We start from the raw sequence: 14455 nt of genomic DNA on the forward strand, positions 1-14455 counted from the left end.
CTTTTTCGAACTGGATTTAGGATGGCTGTGCCACAGATATGTGATACTTGCTGGATAAAAACCATAGAATTTCATTTCCTGAAAATTGTAAGCTTTTACTTATAAGCTAAGGAACCCTTTCTATAATTAGTAACTATTTCAAACCAAGGCCTCAAAAAATTAAATTTTCTTTCACAGTCCTTTTAACAATACTTAGTGGTTGAGGCAGGGCATGACTTATAAATGGTATCTCCTTACAGCTAAGTTTTTAATGGGTACTGGAACTCAGAAAGCACTACAATTAAAATCCTTTAAACACATTCCAGAATCCAGGCTTGTCACAGAGTCTGCCTGGCTGTATGACTAATTAATAAAATTATCAAAGTTTTACTGTGTAGAATTCAATTTTGCAATAAGTATTCTTTCCAAATTATTATTATTTCTCTCTGTCAAGGTTGATATTAAAAGCTATTCCCAAACTTTTCATACCCCTGGCTGATGGCCCAGCTGAAATTTGCTATGTGTTAGTAGATATCCCAGTGTCTTGCCTGGTGGGTAGAACGTCTTTGAGGTGTGTTGTATCCTGCTTCCACAGATGACCCTGCTCAATTCAGCCCCAGTGGAACACTCTGGTAACCTTTACATGAACACACCCTGTACTGGCTTCATTCCCCCTCCCTGTCTTATTCTCTACATCTCTACCCATCTTCTTTTTGGAACCACTTCTCAAACTACCAGCATTTGAATGTTTTTGAGTGCTTACCTCTGTGGACCCCAACCTAAGATCATATTTAATGTTGTCCATCGTCCTGGTGCTCAGTAACAATAACTTTGAGAACTTGCTATGTACTAAGCACTAAGCTGTTTTCTTGTTTCCTAGCTGATTTTACTGCTGCCTCAGTTCTGAGGTGTTAGTGAGAAAGCAGAGATGCTTAGCCTACCACCCCTACCATATGAAGTTCACTTGGAGGGTCCACCCTTGCCTCCAGCCACAGGGCAGACCCTTGTCTTTCTCATTGTGAATGAATAATCCTGGAAGCTGGGGGTGCCACTGGTGAGGTTGCAGTGTGAAGGACAAGGCTTGGCACTTGTAATTGAGAGATGGATCCTGTGGCCCTAGCCCTAACATCGATCAGTTGTAAGTTGGGCACTTCATTAAAACTCTGTGAGAACTCGTTTCTTCATCTAGAAAGTAAAAGGGCTAGGCAAGGTCAGCATTTCTTAAAATGTGTTCTGTAGAAACAATGGCTTCTCTAGACATTTTCTGAAATAAAATTCCTTGCTTAAAGAAATGTGGGAGATGTTCCTTACCAAGCCGCCTCTGGTAGATTCACAATACACATGTACATGTTAAAGACTGTGAGGAGTCTTGCATGAAATAAATGTTTTTAACATTGTTTAACCTGGTGTTTCCTATATGGGTTTTTCCCACAGAATTCCTTTTAGGCACAGCACCTATTAATATCCTGCAAAATTACTATTAGAAAGAATGGAGATTCCTGGACTCATAGCCAGAGGTCTTGCCAGGGCTGGCGTTTGACTGATTGGAATACTTGTTAAAGGTATGAGAAGAATGCATGGTGGTATGACTAGCTTGTAAATTTATGGAAGAATAGTTCTAGGGAGAGACTAAAGCCTCTGTGGGCACACTGGGTTATTCTGTCTTTCTGAGTACCGTTCTCCTCCTGAGATCAGCAAGGAGGTTTTCAGTCATTTTGTATAAATAGTGAGGTGGGGAGGTAAATGGTAGAGGGAAGCAGGTGCAGAGCAGTGTTTTCAGTGCAGAGGCCCAGGGACCCACACTCTCCTTATCCACTTTGACCAATGGGGATGCAGATGTGCTGTCTGCTTGTTTCGTGGGTTCTGCTTTTACTAGTGTTTCGAGCTTTGAGTCTTCAGAAGAGGCTAATGACATCTCTTATTTTTGTTGGCTTCCAGTCTATTCCCCTCATATTAGAAATAATCGTTCCATTGTCCTGGGGTAACTCTTCCCCAAAATTCAAGTCATGTGTTCAGACTCATTCTCTAACTATAGGGCCATAGTATGACACAATCCTGGGGAAATTGACGTATTTCATTCAAGGATCAGCAAGCCAACCAACCTGGTCCAATGGGACTCAATTATGGGACCTTTTTATTTTGAATGATTTGGGACAAATCATTTTTGTCAGTCCTCATCTTTGTCAGTCTTTTGTCATCTTTTGTCATCATCTTTGTCAGTCCTCAGAATGTAAGCTGAAGATGCTGTGGGCTGTACCTGGAGATACCAGCCAAAGGAAAAAGTCAGTACAGAGGCAAGAGGGTCAGAGGGAGGGGCTGAGTTCTGTACATGGGCCAATAAATATGCTTAAGCTAATTAAAAGTCTTCAACTTATCTTAAGAAAAAATGATGTGTGGTTAGCATTAGGATTTTTTTTTAAATGAAGATTGGTCTCTGACTTAATGAGGTATAAACATAAGGCAACTTTTCAGATTTCTTCAAGTATCTAGGGAGTTGTTGTTACTCTGGTCAGGGCTCAGTGAGTCTCAAAATTCAAAGAGGAAAAAAGAGACGAGAACTTCCTATAGGAAAGCTTTCCACTGTGCAGGATATTAAGTCATACTACTCAGCACTTTTATTTTTTGGTCATGGTCTTAGCTTGGACTGCTGTAACAAAGTCACACAAACTAAGCAGTCACACAAACTGACAACTAAAATTTATTTCATCCCATTCTGGAGGCTGCAAGTCCAAGATCAGGATGCCAGCATGGTCAGGTTCCAGTGAGGGCCCTCTTCTGGGTTGCAGATGGCTTCTTATATTCTTATATAGTAGAAAGAGGAATCTGACTCTCTGGCCTCTTCTTATAAGGGCACTAATCTCATTCATAAGGTCCCAGCCTCATGATCTTATCACTGCCCAGAGGCCCCACCTCTAAACACTATTACATTGGAGGTTAGATATAAACATGAATTGCGGCCGTGGTGGGGGGTGGGGAAGGGGGACACAGACCCTCAGTTCACAATAGTAACTCTTCTTGGAAGTTTAAACAAGAGAATTTCAGCTGACCTAAAACTCTAGCTCTCTTAAAAAGTCAGGAAGAAATTAAGACATGATATCTTCTGAAATTATTTCTTCTCTTTGCTCCTCATTAAGCCACTTTCTTTTCTTTCTCATCCACTTCTCTGCCCTTGTTTTTGTTGATATTATCTACTATGCAACTTGTACTTCAACTTTTATCACTAATTGAATTAATTTGGAGTTTAAAATAGAGAGACCCCAGCTATTTTTTTGTTTTGTTTTGTTTTAAATCAACAGTGTTATATATTTTAGTGTTCATTTAATGCTCTACTGTAAATTCACTACTTGTCATATAGCAGCACAATTATTTCCTATTCTTTTGAAAGAGAATTTGGCACTTTACCTTGGATCCTTTCATACTTCTTAGAAGGATGTTAGCACACAAGAAGACTCAGCTTTGACTGCCGTTGATTGTGTGTACGTGTGTGCACATGCACATTTGTGTTTGTTGATCACTTCACATCTCTCAGTATAGACAAAAGTGATTGTAGTGTAACTGGCCACATTAGAATATCAGAATTCAGGTTTTCCCAGCCTGGCCTCTCCAGTTCTCCTTAATCCCTGAGGCTCTCATGCTGTGAGTGGAGGAAGAGCTGGAGGCCAGCCTCTCTCCAGGGCTCCTTGCCTGGATTTGGCAGTGTGTGGATGCTCTGTTCTGCCTGGCAGTTAGCTGGAGCCTCCATGGCCATTGGGGTCCAGCAGTCTGGATTATTGACTGGAATTTTCCATAATTTAACACCTAATACTAAGATGTTTGTCTATCACCAGAGCCTCCATGTTAGGTAGTCCCTTTCTTCATCCCTTTCAATGTGAAAATGGAGTGAACTTTACCCAGGTCACCTTGGCTCAGGTGTCTAGCAGGCTCCTCTTCAACTTCCCATCTCTTTCTGGATAATAGCTCAACCCTTTAGCAGTACATTCAAGGCCCTCCTGGACCTGGCTCTTGCAGCATTTCCAACCTTATTCCCATTCCCTCCTCCTATATTTAAGCCATGTCAGATGCCATAAAGGGTCATGGACTTCTGGCTGCTTGTACTCACATCCCTGGATGTCTGGGACTTCCTTCTCATCTTTTAAAATGTTCACTGTGAAGCCCTTCTTGACCCAGCTCAGGTGTGTTGGCTGACCCCTTCTCTATGTGAATAAATTTTCACAGCAACTGTGGCTATTTAGATAAATTCATTACCTGATTAATTCAAATGTCTCTTTAAACCGTCAGCTTCTATAGAGATCTACATCTCCTTTTCCTCTCTGTCTTTAACATGTGGCACAATACCTGAATCATATAGGAGCTCAGAAAATATTTGTTGGATAAATGAATGCAATAGACAAATAGCACTACTGATAGTTCATGTTAGAAATAAATCACCATGACAATGTTCTATGTCTTGACACGGGTTTTCCTTTTACAAGCATGTACATTTGTCAATATTTACAGAATAAAATTAAATAAAATTAAAATTCATACAAAATTCATACAATTCACTTTATATAAAATTTCATTAGGAAAAAAAATATTGTCAATAAACCTTGAATTCTGGTTAATTATCAGTGTGATGAAGTGTGTTTAGGGGGTAGTATACTGGTATCTGCAACTCAAGTTGAAATGCACCAAAGGATGTGATGGATTGGTAAATGGATAGGGAAGGTAGAAAATGTATAGCAAATATAGAAAACTGCTGATTATAGAGTCTAGATAGTGGATATACATGGGGTGTACATGTCACAATTTATTCAGCTTTTATACTTATTTGAAAATGCTCATAATAAAATATTGGAAATAAAGAATTCACAAAGGATGTACTTATTGCTTACAGAACCAAGAAACCCAGGGTTTAGTTCTGGAGCAATATTGTATTTAAAGATAATTCAAAGCTTTACAGGTTAACCAACTACTTAAAATCCCCTGTGCATGCCTGTTCCTTAGTATGGGAAACTCCCAGGAGGCTTTCAGTCTCTTACCTGCAAAGCTTGCTGTCTATCATTCACGGCCTCTGGTCCCACCAGCTTCATCCCTCCTTTATCCCTGCCTTCTGTGTAAGGAGCAGCCCAGAGGCAGGAATTAGGGATGTACCCTCTTCCCCTACCGAGACAGCTTTTTACTTCTTTGCTTCTTTTTCTTACAAAATCTGTTCGGGGGCTCTTGTCCTTTGTCTTTTAGAATCAAGGTGAGGGAAGAAGGTAGGGACAAAAGGTTCATTGCTTTGGACCATGGCTATGAAAGGGAAAGTTGGGAGGCTTGCACATAAAAAATGTTTACAAGAGGGAATAAATTATTGCTTTCTCCTCTAAAACAGAAGTGAGGAAACTGAAGACCATGCTTTCTTTGGAAAAGGGGTGTGGTTTCTTTCTTCAACATTTTTTCTTCCTCATCTTTTATTATTGGCAGAAAATACAATATCAAAAATAAAAAGTCTGAAAATGGATTTCCCTTAAAACATGTGAAGTACATATATTTGGCTGTCTTTGGGCAGCAATATTTTGAAAAAAAAATTAGGTGGCAACAGAATACATCCTTTCCATCCCTATAAACTTCAAGTAAGCACTCTTTCAGCCTCCAGTCAGTGTTTAATCAGCATACCATAACTTTTATGGGACTGAAATGAAATGCTTCTGAGACACTAAATTTCAAAATGTTGCTGTAAACTTTGGTCATCTGAGTTTGATTTACATATGATGGCCTCATCGACTGTGATCATGGGGATAATGATGATTGTTGGTGTTGATCATTTGAGAAAATACACATACATAGACACATACCACCATACCCTCCATCTGCTTGGTGTCTTTAGCATATTGGACAGGGAGTAAGTAGCAAAGGTGAATCACAGCTATTGTTATATATCAAAAAACAAGCATACTTTACATGAATTTTAAGATAACATCAGTGCATTAGTTAGGAAGCTTTTATCTGGAAGTAACACGTGAGCTTAAATAATAAAGAAAGTTTATTAATTCATGTAGCCATAGAGTGTAAGTTTAGGTAAAGCCTAATCTAGAGGTTCATGATGTCATCAGGGCCCTGGCTTCATTTCTTTGCAGTTTTTTCTACATTTTGGCTTCATCATCAATTTGGTCTGCTTTGTCATTGTAAAATGTTTGGAGGAGTTTTAAACTTCCTATTTCCAGAGGAGGCAAGAGAGCATTTGATTAGCTAGGGGATGGAATGTGCTGATTTGGTTAGATTTAAGACATGTGCCTACCTTTGGCACCAGAGAACAGAGTTAGTTTCCTTGGAGCCACGTGGATCCCCAAATGAATCCCCAGATGTAGAAAGGATGGGAGGGAGGAACAGATATTGAAGAAAGTTACCTTAAATGTCCACTACAAATCATCAACTTCCCTCTTGTGACCTTATTGAAGTTTCTTCAATAAAAATCAAGCGATGAAGACCAGACAGATATCATTTTCCCTATGCAAAACAAACATCAAATATGCTGAGGATATGAAAAGACATTGGAAACAACAAGGGCTTTTTGATATCCAATTTAATAGACTGTCACCTTTTTTATTTCTATTTTTCTCACCAGAATAACACTGACATGAGTCTATTCTCTCTCTGCTGGTTCATTTGGCAGAGTTCACAGGTCAATGTATATAGAAAGGTGTAACTAAAGGAATAGGGCAGAGAATAAGGGAGAGGAGCATTTAAATATATGTTGAAGTGCATAGAGGTAGAGCATGCACATTTATTGAGTACCTATGGCAGCAGGCCAGATAGGCATTTATGAGTATTGTGGTTTTGTTTTTTTAACAGAGAAAATGCTGAAAGTGAAGGTTTGAAAATGGAAAGAAAATACTGTTAAACATAAAAATGTTCAAGGAAAAGATAAGGGAAGGAAAAATCTCTGACCCAGTAAAGGATGGAGATAGGGTGAGAACAGAACTAAAAAAAAAAAAATGTGATTAGTTTGAACTCTGGATTTAACTGTGGGCTTTCCATATGGTAAACTGCATGCAAAGCAAAGCAATGCTATGGAAAGATCATTAGGCTGGAAAACAGGAGACCTGGGTCAGCCCAACCTAGACCACTGCACAACGTGTGATAGGCTGTGTGCACTCTTTGCTTTAAAGAACAATATTCTTGGGATCCCTGGGTGGCGCAGCGGTTTGGTGCCTGCCTTTGGCCCAGGGCGCGATCCTGGAGACCCGGGATCGAATCCCACATCGGGCTCCCGGTGCATGGAGCCTGCTTCTCCCTCCGCCTGTGTCTCTGCCTCTCTCTCTCTCTCTCTCTCTCTCTCTCTCTGTGACTATCATAAAAAAAAAAAAAAAAAAGAACAATATTCTTTCTCTCTGATTGTGACTTCCTGAGGGGGAAAACATAGTCCAGAGTGAGGACAAAAACTGAAGAAAAGAATTTACTACTCAAAGATCATGGACACTCAGTAAAGAAATCTGGTTGAATAGATGACCAGTGAGTTGGAAATTTCTTTTGATCTATTAATATCTATTATCTCTCTCCACCTGGTTAGTTATCCATGTATCATCTACATTCCTTTCTGGGTTCTGTAAGAGTTGAGGATGCATATAGAAACTTGTATAATAAAATAGTGAAATATATATAAAAAGTTTTGGATGAAACATGTAGATATGTGGGCCCAACTTAGTTTCCATAATTGATCTGTTAGTTTGGCTCTGAGCTTTCTGGCAGATAAAGGAGAAAAAGGAAAAATCACCTGGTTTATAATTTTCAATATCTATCTATGAACATTACAAATACTAGTTCCTTAGCGTGGGAAACCAAACCTTTTATAGAAATAAGGTCCATAAGGAAATTTTTTTTGCACAGAATATGGAGGACTCGAAGGGAAGAGTATTGGGTGGAAGGACCTTGTAGCTCAACAGAATGAAAGAAAAGAACCCAGGAGTAGTGTGAAAGCTCTGTTTTCGTACAACCTAGCTCAGATTAGTATAGAAAGTAGGAGCATTCTAAAGAGATGGTAACATGAAGAAACAATGGGCTGATGATGACAGGGAATAAGTCTTTCTGGGGAGAATTCCCAAGTCAGAGAAATGGTTTGGGTTTTGGAGGAGACTATGATGAAGTAATTTGTGAAATGAGGAGTGCTGCTAGCTGCTGCTAAGTGTTACTGAGTGTCCTATCTCAGTGTCAAAATGGGCAACACTGGGAGGACATGCCTTCACCCCTCTCCTGTGTATTTCCAATCTAGTTTGCCGCAAGCAGCCCCAGGTGGCTAGCCTGGGTGCCTCTAAGCTGGGCTCCTTGGTCATAGCCAGAAAAGACCAGGAGGGTGGGGGTGGGGTGGGGGTCGGGGAAGGATCTTTGGCCTAGAGTTGATCTTCCTATTGGTATGTCTACTGGACTGGAATAAGGTAAGTTGTTTCCTTGAGGAGCCTGTGGCTTTTTGTATATGTTGGGGACAGGGCTCCTGGGGAGCAGCAGCAGTTATAAGGGTGAGAAATTATCTCCACAGGCTTTCCTATGACTGGGCCCCCACTGAGAATGAATGGGACATACATTAGCACTGGGGTATCTTTATACAAATCATGGGGAAAAATTTTTATAATATTCAATTCCTATTTTTTTCTAAGTGACAAGTGCTTTATATGCACTGTCTTAATATACAACAAATCTTTAAAAAAAAAGATTTATTTATTTATTTTAGAGCACGCATGTATACAGGGGGTGGGGAGGGGCACAGGGAGAGGTCGAGAAAGTCTCAAGCCAACTCCACACTGAGTCTAGAGCCCCTTGTGGAGCTCTATCCCACGACCTGAGATGGCAACTTGAGCCTAAACCAAGAGTTGGACTCCTAACTGTGTCACCCAGGCACCTCAATACAATAACTCTTTATATGATATATTATAATCCTTGTTTTAAAATTTGGAAGTAAGTTTAGCCAGATTTGGCTTGTATTAAATTCAGGTCTGGTTCTAAGACCCAACCTCCTGTATGGTACCACATCACTTCCTATTTAAACTACAAAGAGTCATTTGTCAGCTAGCCTCAATGTTCAGTTCTTCGAATCAGTCAGAATAGACCAGGTCTTATTGTGGGATGTTGTGGTAACAAACGCCTTCTAAATCTCAGTGGCTTAAAACAACTTGGTGCCATTTCTTGATCATGCTACATATCAATTCTGCTTCATGCTGTCATTCTTTCGGGATCCAGTAGACAGGGCAGCCTTTCTTTGGAGAGATGCCCAATCTTTAGGCAGAAGGCAAAGGAGAGTATGGAGATTGCACACTAGCTCTTAAAGTTTCTACCTGGAAGTTTTAAATCACCTGAGTCAAATGTCACTGGCCAAAGCTAATCATCTGGCCAAATGAGACTCTATGGTGCTAGGGTAAGGCAATTCCCAAGAGCAGAGCTTCAAGTATCCTTCCCCTTTCCTAAATTCAGTTGTAGATAAAATATATATGCACAATCCAACCCCTTTACATGCATTATGACCTTGGGCAGTACATATAACAGGACAGCTTTGGGCAAATTATTTAATAATTCCACATAATAATACCACAGAGTTGTGAAGATTACATGAGAAAACTGCCTTTCTTTATTCTATGTACATTTTTCATTGAAAAGTATAGAATTGAGGACATACTGTATATATAATTTCACATTCTGCTTTCAAAGTTAATGTTATTTCATAAACATTTCCCCAAGTTATTATAAACCCCTTGTAGGAATCCTTATTATATTAGAATAATATTATAGGACACATTCTAAAGTAAGATATACATTTCTATATAAAAGGGTATTTTGCATTTGTAAGATGTTCCCAATTTTCAGTGGCTCCTTATCATCCAAATAGGTGCCACTTCATTAAAGGAAGGAGTGGAAGCCCAGGCTGGAATAGCCCCCAACCGTTCCCCGGTGAGATGAATCAAACTTCCCACTGAGGACAACAGGCTCCGGTACATATTCGCTTTTCCAAATAAAGGCTCTGGAGAACGTCTCCCCAAAGAACACAGAGTACACAGTGCTGTTTGTAGGTCAAGGAGAAAGCCCTAAGGTATATATATATATTTAAAAAGGTAGTTACCAAAGGAAGTGGATAAATTGAAATTGCTGCATAGAAAACACTTGGTCACTGCAGCTTGAATATTAGCGACCTGGTAAGGAATGGAAAGAAGATAATTCACTGTCCTTAAACAATTTAGAGGATCATGAATATGAGAGAACATTAGCACATCTCACTTCTCTGGTCATGCTTTGTGCCATGGGCCATCTATTCTGGATCCTTTAAGAGCTGGGACCTTGAAAACAAAACTTTCTATCAAAGGTACTTTTTAAAAAAGTATTATTTCTCTGGATTTAATTGCCATGACTCCCCCCGCCCCCCGCCTCCCTCTTTCCTCTGACATATAGGAGAAGGAGTAGAGGAGCACTTAAGAGCTGGGGGGATGTAAAGAAACTTCCATAAATTCATTCATTGTTTTGCTCACTCACCTCTGAAGCATTTATCCAGGGTCCTATGCTGGGGGAGATGGAGATGGCCTAGTTATAGTCACTGGCCTCAGTTGTTCCCTGTCTAGAAGAGAAGTCATGCAAGCAACTCATATTCACCATAGAATGATTGAGCTCATTCCTGGGCACGGTGGGGACATCTTGAAAAAGGACGTCTTGACTACCTTGGTGGAGTCGAGGGAGGCTTCCAGAAAGGTGTAGTTGGGCTACGAATTGAAGAACAAGTGAAGGCTGTCAGCTTTCTCCATGACAGCCCCCTAGCCACCTGTCCACCTATAGGGACCCTCTGGCTTTCTGGCCCACTGTATGGAGGGGATCGTACATCTGAGCTTATGTGAGGTGAACTGAACATATCAGAATACATTGAGCTAGAACAGGGAAAGGGAGACCAGGCATCTTTAACTATTAGGCCCTATTGATGCTGTGTTTAGGGGCTGATGGGGTTTTCAGAGGTCTTCCAAAGTGTTTGAATAAATGTTCCCAATTTGAGATTAAAGCAAAATAAGAATTAGTATATGCTTAATTTATATAATTTAGACATTATTATGCCTTTATACAGAATTTATAGAAAATTATACATTTACATAATGCATCATTATGTCACCCAGCCTACAGTGCATGCTGAGTGCAGTATGAAGCTGTGCTGTGGACCCCAGGCCCGCTGCTAAAAGCTGGAGGCAGCTGTGGGCCAGAAGACCTAAGACCTAGTATATGAGCTCAGCTCTCTATTCAGTAATTATGTGACTTTGGACAACTTATTAACCTCTCTGAAGACCACCTTTTTTCTTTTGACCAGCAGGGATAATGCTGTCCACCTGCCTGCCTCATAGGGTGGTTGTGAAGCAACCAGATGACAGATGCTCATGTACTTTGTAAGCTGCAAAGCCCCATACAAACTGAAGCCGTCTTGTGTGACCCAGACTTCGGCAGGCAGGCGGTTCTGCTCACAGCCAACCTCTGATGGATGTCCAGACTTCCCTGTCCACAGTTTCATCTCCCCTAATGTGGAGGGAGCAACACAGAGGACAGTTATTCTGGACTCAATCCTGACTGATGAGGGAGAATGGGTTGGCGGTGTGGAATAGATACATAGGGCTTTCCAGTTCACAAAGTGTTTCACATGCATCATTGCATTTGGTTTTCCCAGTATCCCTAAGAGGAAATTGAGGCTTGCTCGTCATCTTACATTCGTAAGCTGAGGAGCCACGACTCTTAACCCAGGCTTCCTGATTCCGTATCTTGTGCCTATTCCCAAGTGACCTTGCACCTTGGGAGTTCATGAAAGGGAAGGAAATATCCAGACAAGGTCATGGGTTGAGGAAAGCCATCCATCAACCTATGGGTCCAGGGACTTATAGGTTACTTTCTTTTTGATGGGGGCATGGGGAGGGAGGAGGGTTAGGAGGGGTGTTGCTGACAAACCTAAGTGAGGGACAGCTTAGCCTTCCTTCCTTGATGGGAGAGGATCCTTCTCTGGGGAAATAGAGAAGGAAGGTGAAGGAACCAAAGACTAGAACCTGAAGTATTATCATCAGTGGAGTGGACAGGGAACTGATGGCCTTTGGGGTCAGCCTTTCCCTGAGTTCAAATCTTGGAGCTCTCATAGCTGCATGCTGTGAGCAAGTCCCATTATCTCTTGGAGCCTCAATTTTTTTCATCTATAAAATAGAAGTTAAAATAGTTTTCCCATGAGAAATGAATAGGATAATAGATGTCAAGCTGCTAGTTCAGTGCCTGGCATATATCTGGTGTTCAATAAGGGAACTATGAATAATGTCCTCAAACGTTAGTGGTACTGAATCCAACAGCGGCCCTGCCCAGGAATCCAATGAGTTGCAGAAGGGAGGCCATGCTGCCAGGTGCATGATGAGAGTGGTTCCAGCATACCACACATTTCTTACCTCTTGACTCTGGCCTTTGCCATCTCAGAAAATTTTCTGAGAAGCAGTCTTTATTCCTTTTCTTTCCTCTGCATGCCCCAGAACACAGACTGTGTGCACAGTGACTGCTGCATGCTCTGTCTTTACATGACCACAACTGCCACCACAGTCAAGGTCTGTCGTCACGATGGTGTCCAGCATAGGGGCTAAGCACTTGGGCCTGAATCCTTGCCCTGATACTTAGCAGCTGTGGAGCTTTAGGCAAGTAACTTAACCTCCTTGTTTCCCAGTTTCTTTATCTACAAGATGGGGTCACAGCAATGCCTACAACATACACCTGGGCCAGTTTTTTTTAAAGATTATTTATTTATTCATGAGAAAAAGAGAGAGAGAGAGAGAGGCAGAGACACAGGCAGAGGGAGAAGCAGGCTCCATGCAGGAAGCCCGATCCAGGACTTGATCCTGGGACTCCAGGATCATGCCCTGGGCCGAAGGCAGGCGCAAAACCATTGAGCCACCCAGGCATCCCCTGGGCCGTTTCTTAAATGAGTTAAGACAGGTGAGACACTTAACACGGTGTCTGACCTACAGATACATACTTAAATATTAGCTGTTACTGTTGCTGTAGTTTAATGACTGATTTTTCTGTTCCTGGTTTCTCTCTCCCACAATTTATCAAGCCCACATTAACTGGAATAATCTTCAAACACTGGCTTCTGTACCATATCCTTTCGCTTGAAACTCTCGAGTGGTGGCCCACGTGCTGCCTTTAGATACAATGAGAGACTGCTCATCTGGAAGGCAAAATCCTCCCGCTGCCCTCCTACTCCACCATCTCAATCATCTCATTTCCCAGCACCAAGACTTCCCATGAACTCCCCTCAGGCTCTCTCCTGAAAGCCCAATGCCACTGACTGAAAGGAATATTCCCAGTGCTTCATATTTGGCTCAGAGTTACCTTCCTCCTTCTCTCTCTCTTGATGGGCAAGTTTAGCCAAGCCTGTGGCTTCAGTAGCTTTCCCTTCCTATGGACTTAAAGCAAATCTCTCTTTCTCTGGTTGATTTTTTTTGTTAGTTTTGTGACTTCCACCATTAATGATTTATTCTTTTGAGTTTAAGTATTGTTCCTTCTCCAGGATCCTCTTTTACAATGCAAGTAATTGGGGTGTCTGGGTGGCTCAGTCAGTTAAGCCACTGCCTTCAGCTCAGGTCATGACCTTGGGGGTCCTGGAATTGAGTCCCAGGATTGAGTTCCTCATGATCTCAGTTGGGGTCTAGGATCAAGCCCAGCTTTGGGCTCCTTGCTCAGCGGGGAGTCTGCTTCTCAGGTTCCTTCTACCCCTTTTCCCTGCTCGTGGTCTCTCTTGCAGTCTTTCTCCCAAATAAATAAATAAAATCTTCTAAAAAACTAAAATGCAAGTAATTGTGGAAGTCCTGATTAACTCTTTACATACTCTGGGAAAAAGGAGTTAAGCAGTTAACACCTTAGTTATAGTCTATCCTATCTCTGGGCACTGGAGTCTATGCAGAGAAGGCACTGAAGTGGAGGTGCAAGGGTGAACATGGAGGAAGGGAGGACAGGCATGTATTGCCCCACTTTGTTTCAGAATGGTCTGAGCTGGGCATGGGGAGAGAATGGATAAAGAGGAAAACTCGAAAAGCTATTGTCTATAAGGGGATGAAAGGGAAATGGTTGTTAAGACTGTGAGATTGAATTAGATGCTTTAGGGAATCACACAATCTCAAGTTTATTTATTTTTTTAAAAAGATTTTATTTATTCATGAGAGACACAGAGAAAGAGAAGAGAGAGAGGCAGAGACACAGGCAGAGGCTCCATGTAGGAAGCCTGACGTGGGACTCAATCCCGGGTCTCCAGGATCACACTCTGGGCTGAAGGTGGCGCTAAACCGCTGAGCCACCTGAGCTGCCCCCAATCTCAAGTTTAAACCAAAAGATAACACTTGGACAGACTAAGCCTTTAAAGAAGCAGTCTTCTCTGCAAATGCTAGATCCCTTTGAATCAAAGAGAAAATCCTATAAAAATCTACTAGGTCTCATTCCTAGTTTGTCCTAAATAAATAATCAGAGATGTGATCAAAGA

The sequence above is a fragment of the Vulpes vulpes genome, chromosome 11 (genome assembly GCF_048418805.1).
Source record: "Vulpes vulpes isolate BD-2025 chromosome 11, VulVul3, whole genome shotgun sequence".
Taxonomy (NCBI): Eukaryota; Metazoa; Chordata; class Mammalia; order Carnivora; family Canidae; genus Vulpes; species Vulpes vulpes.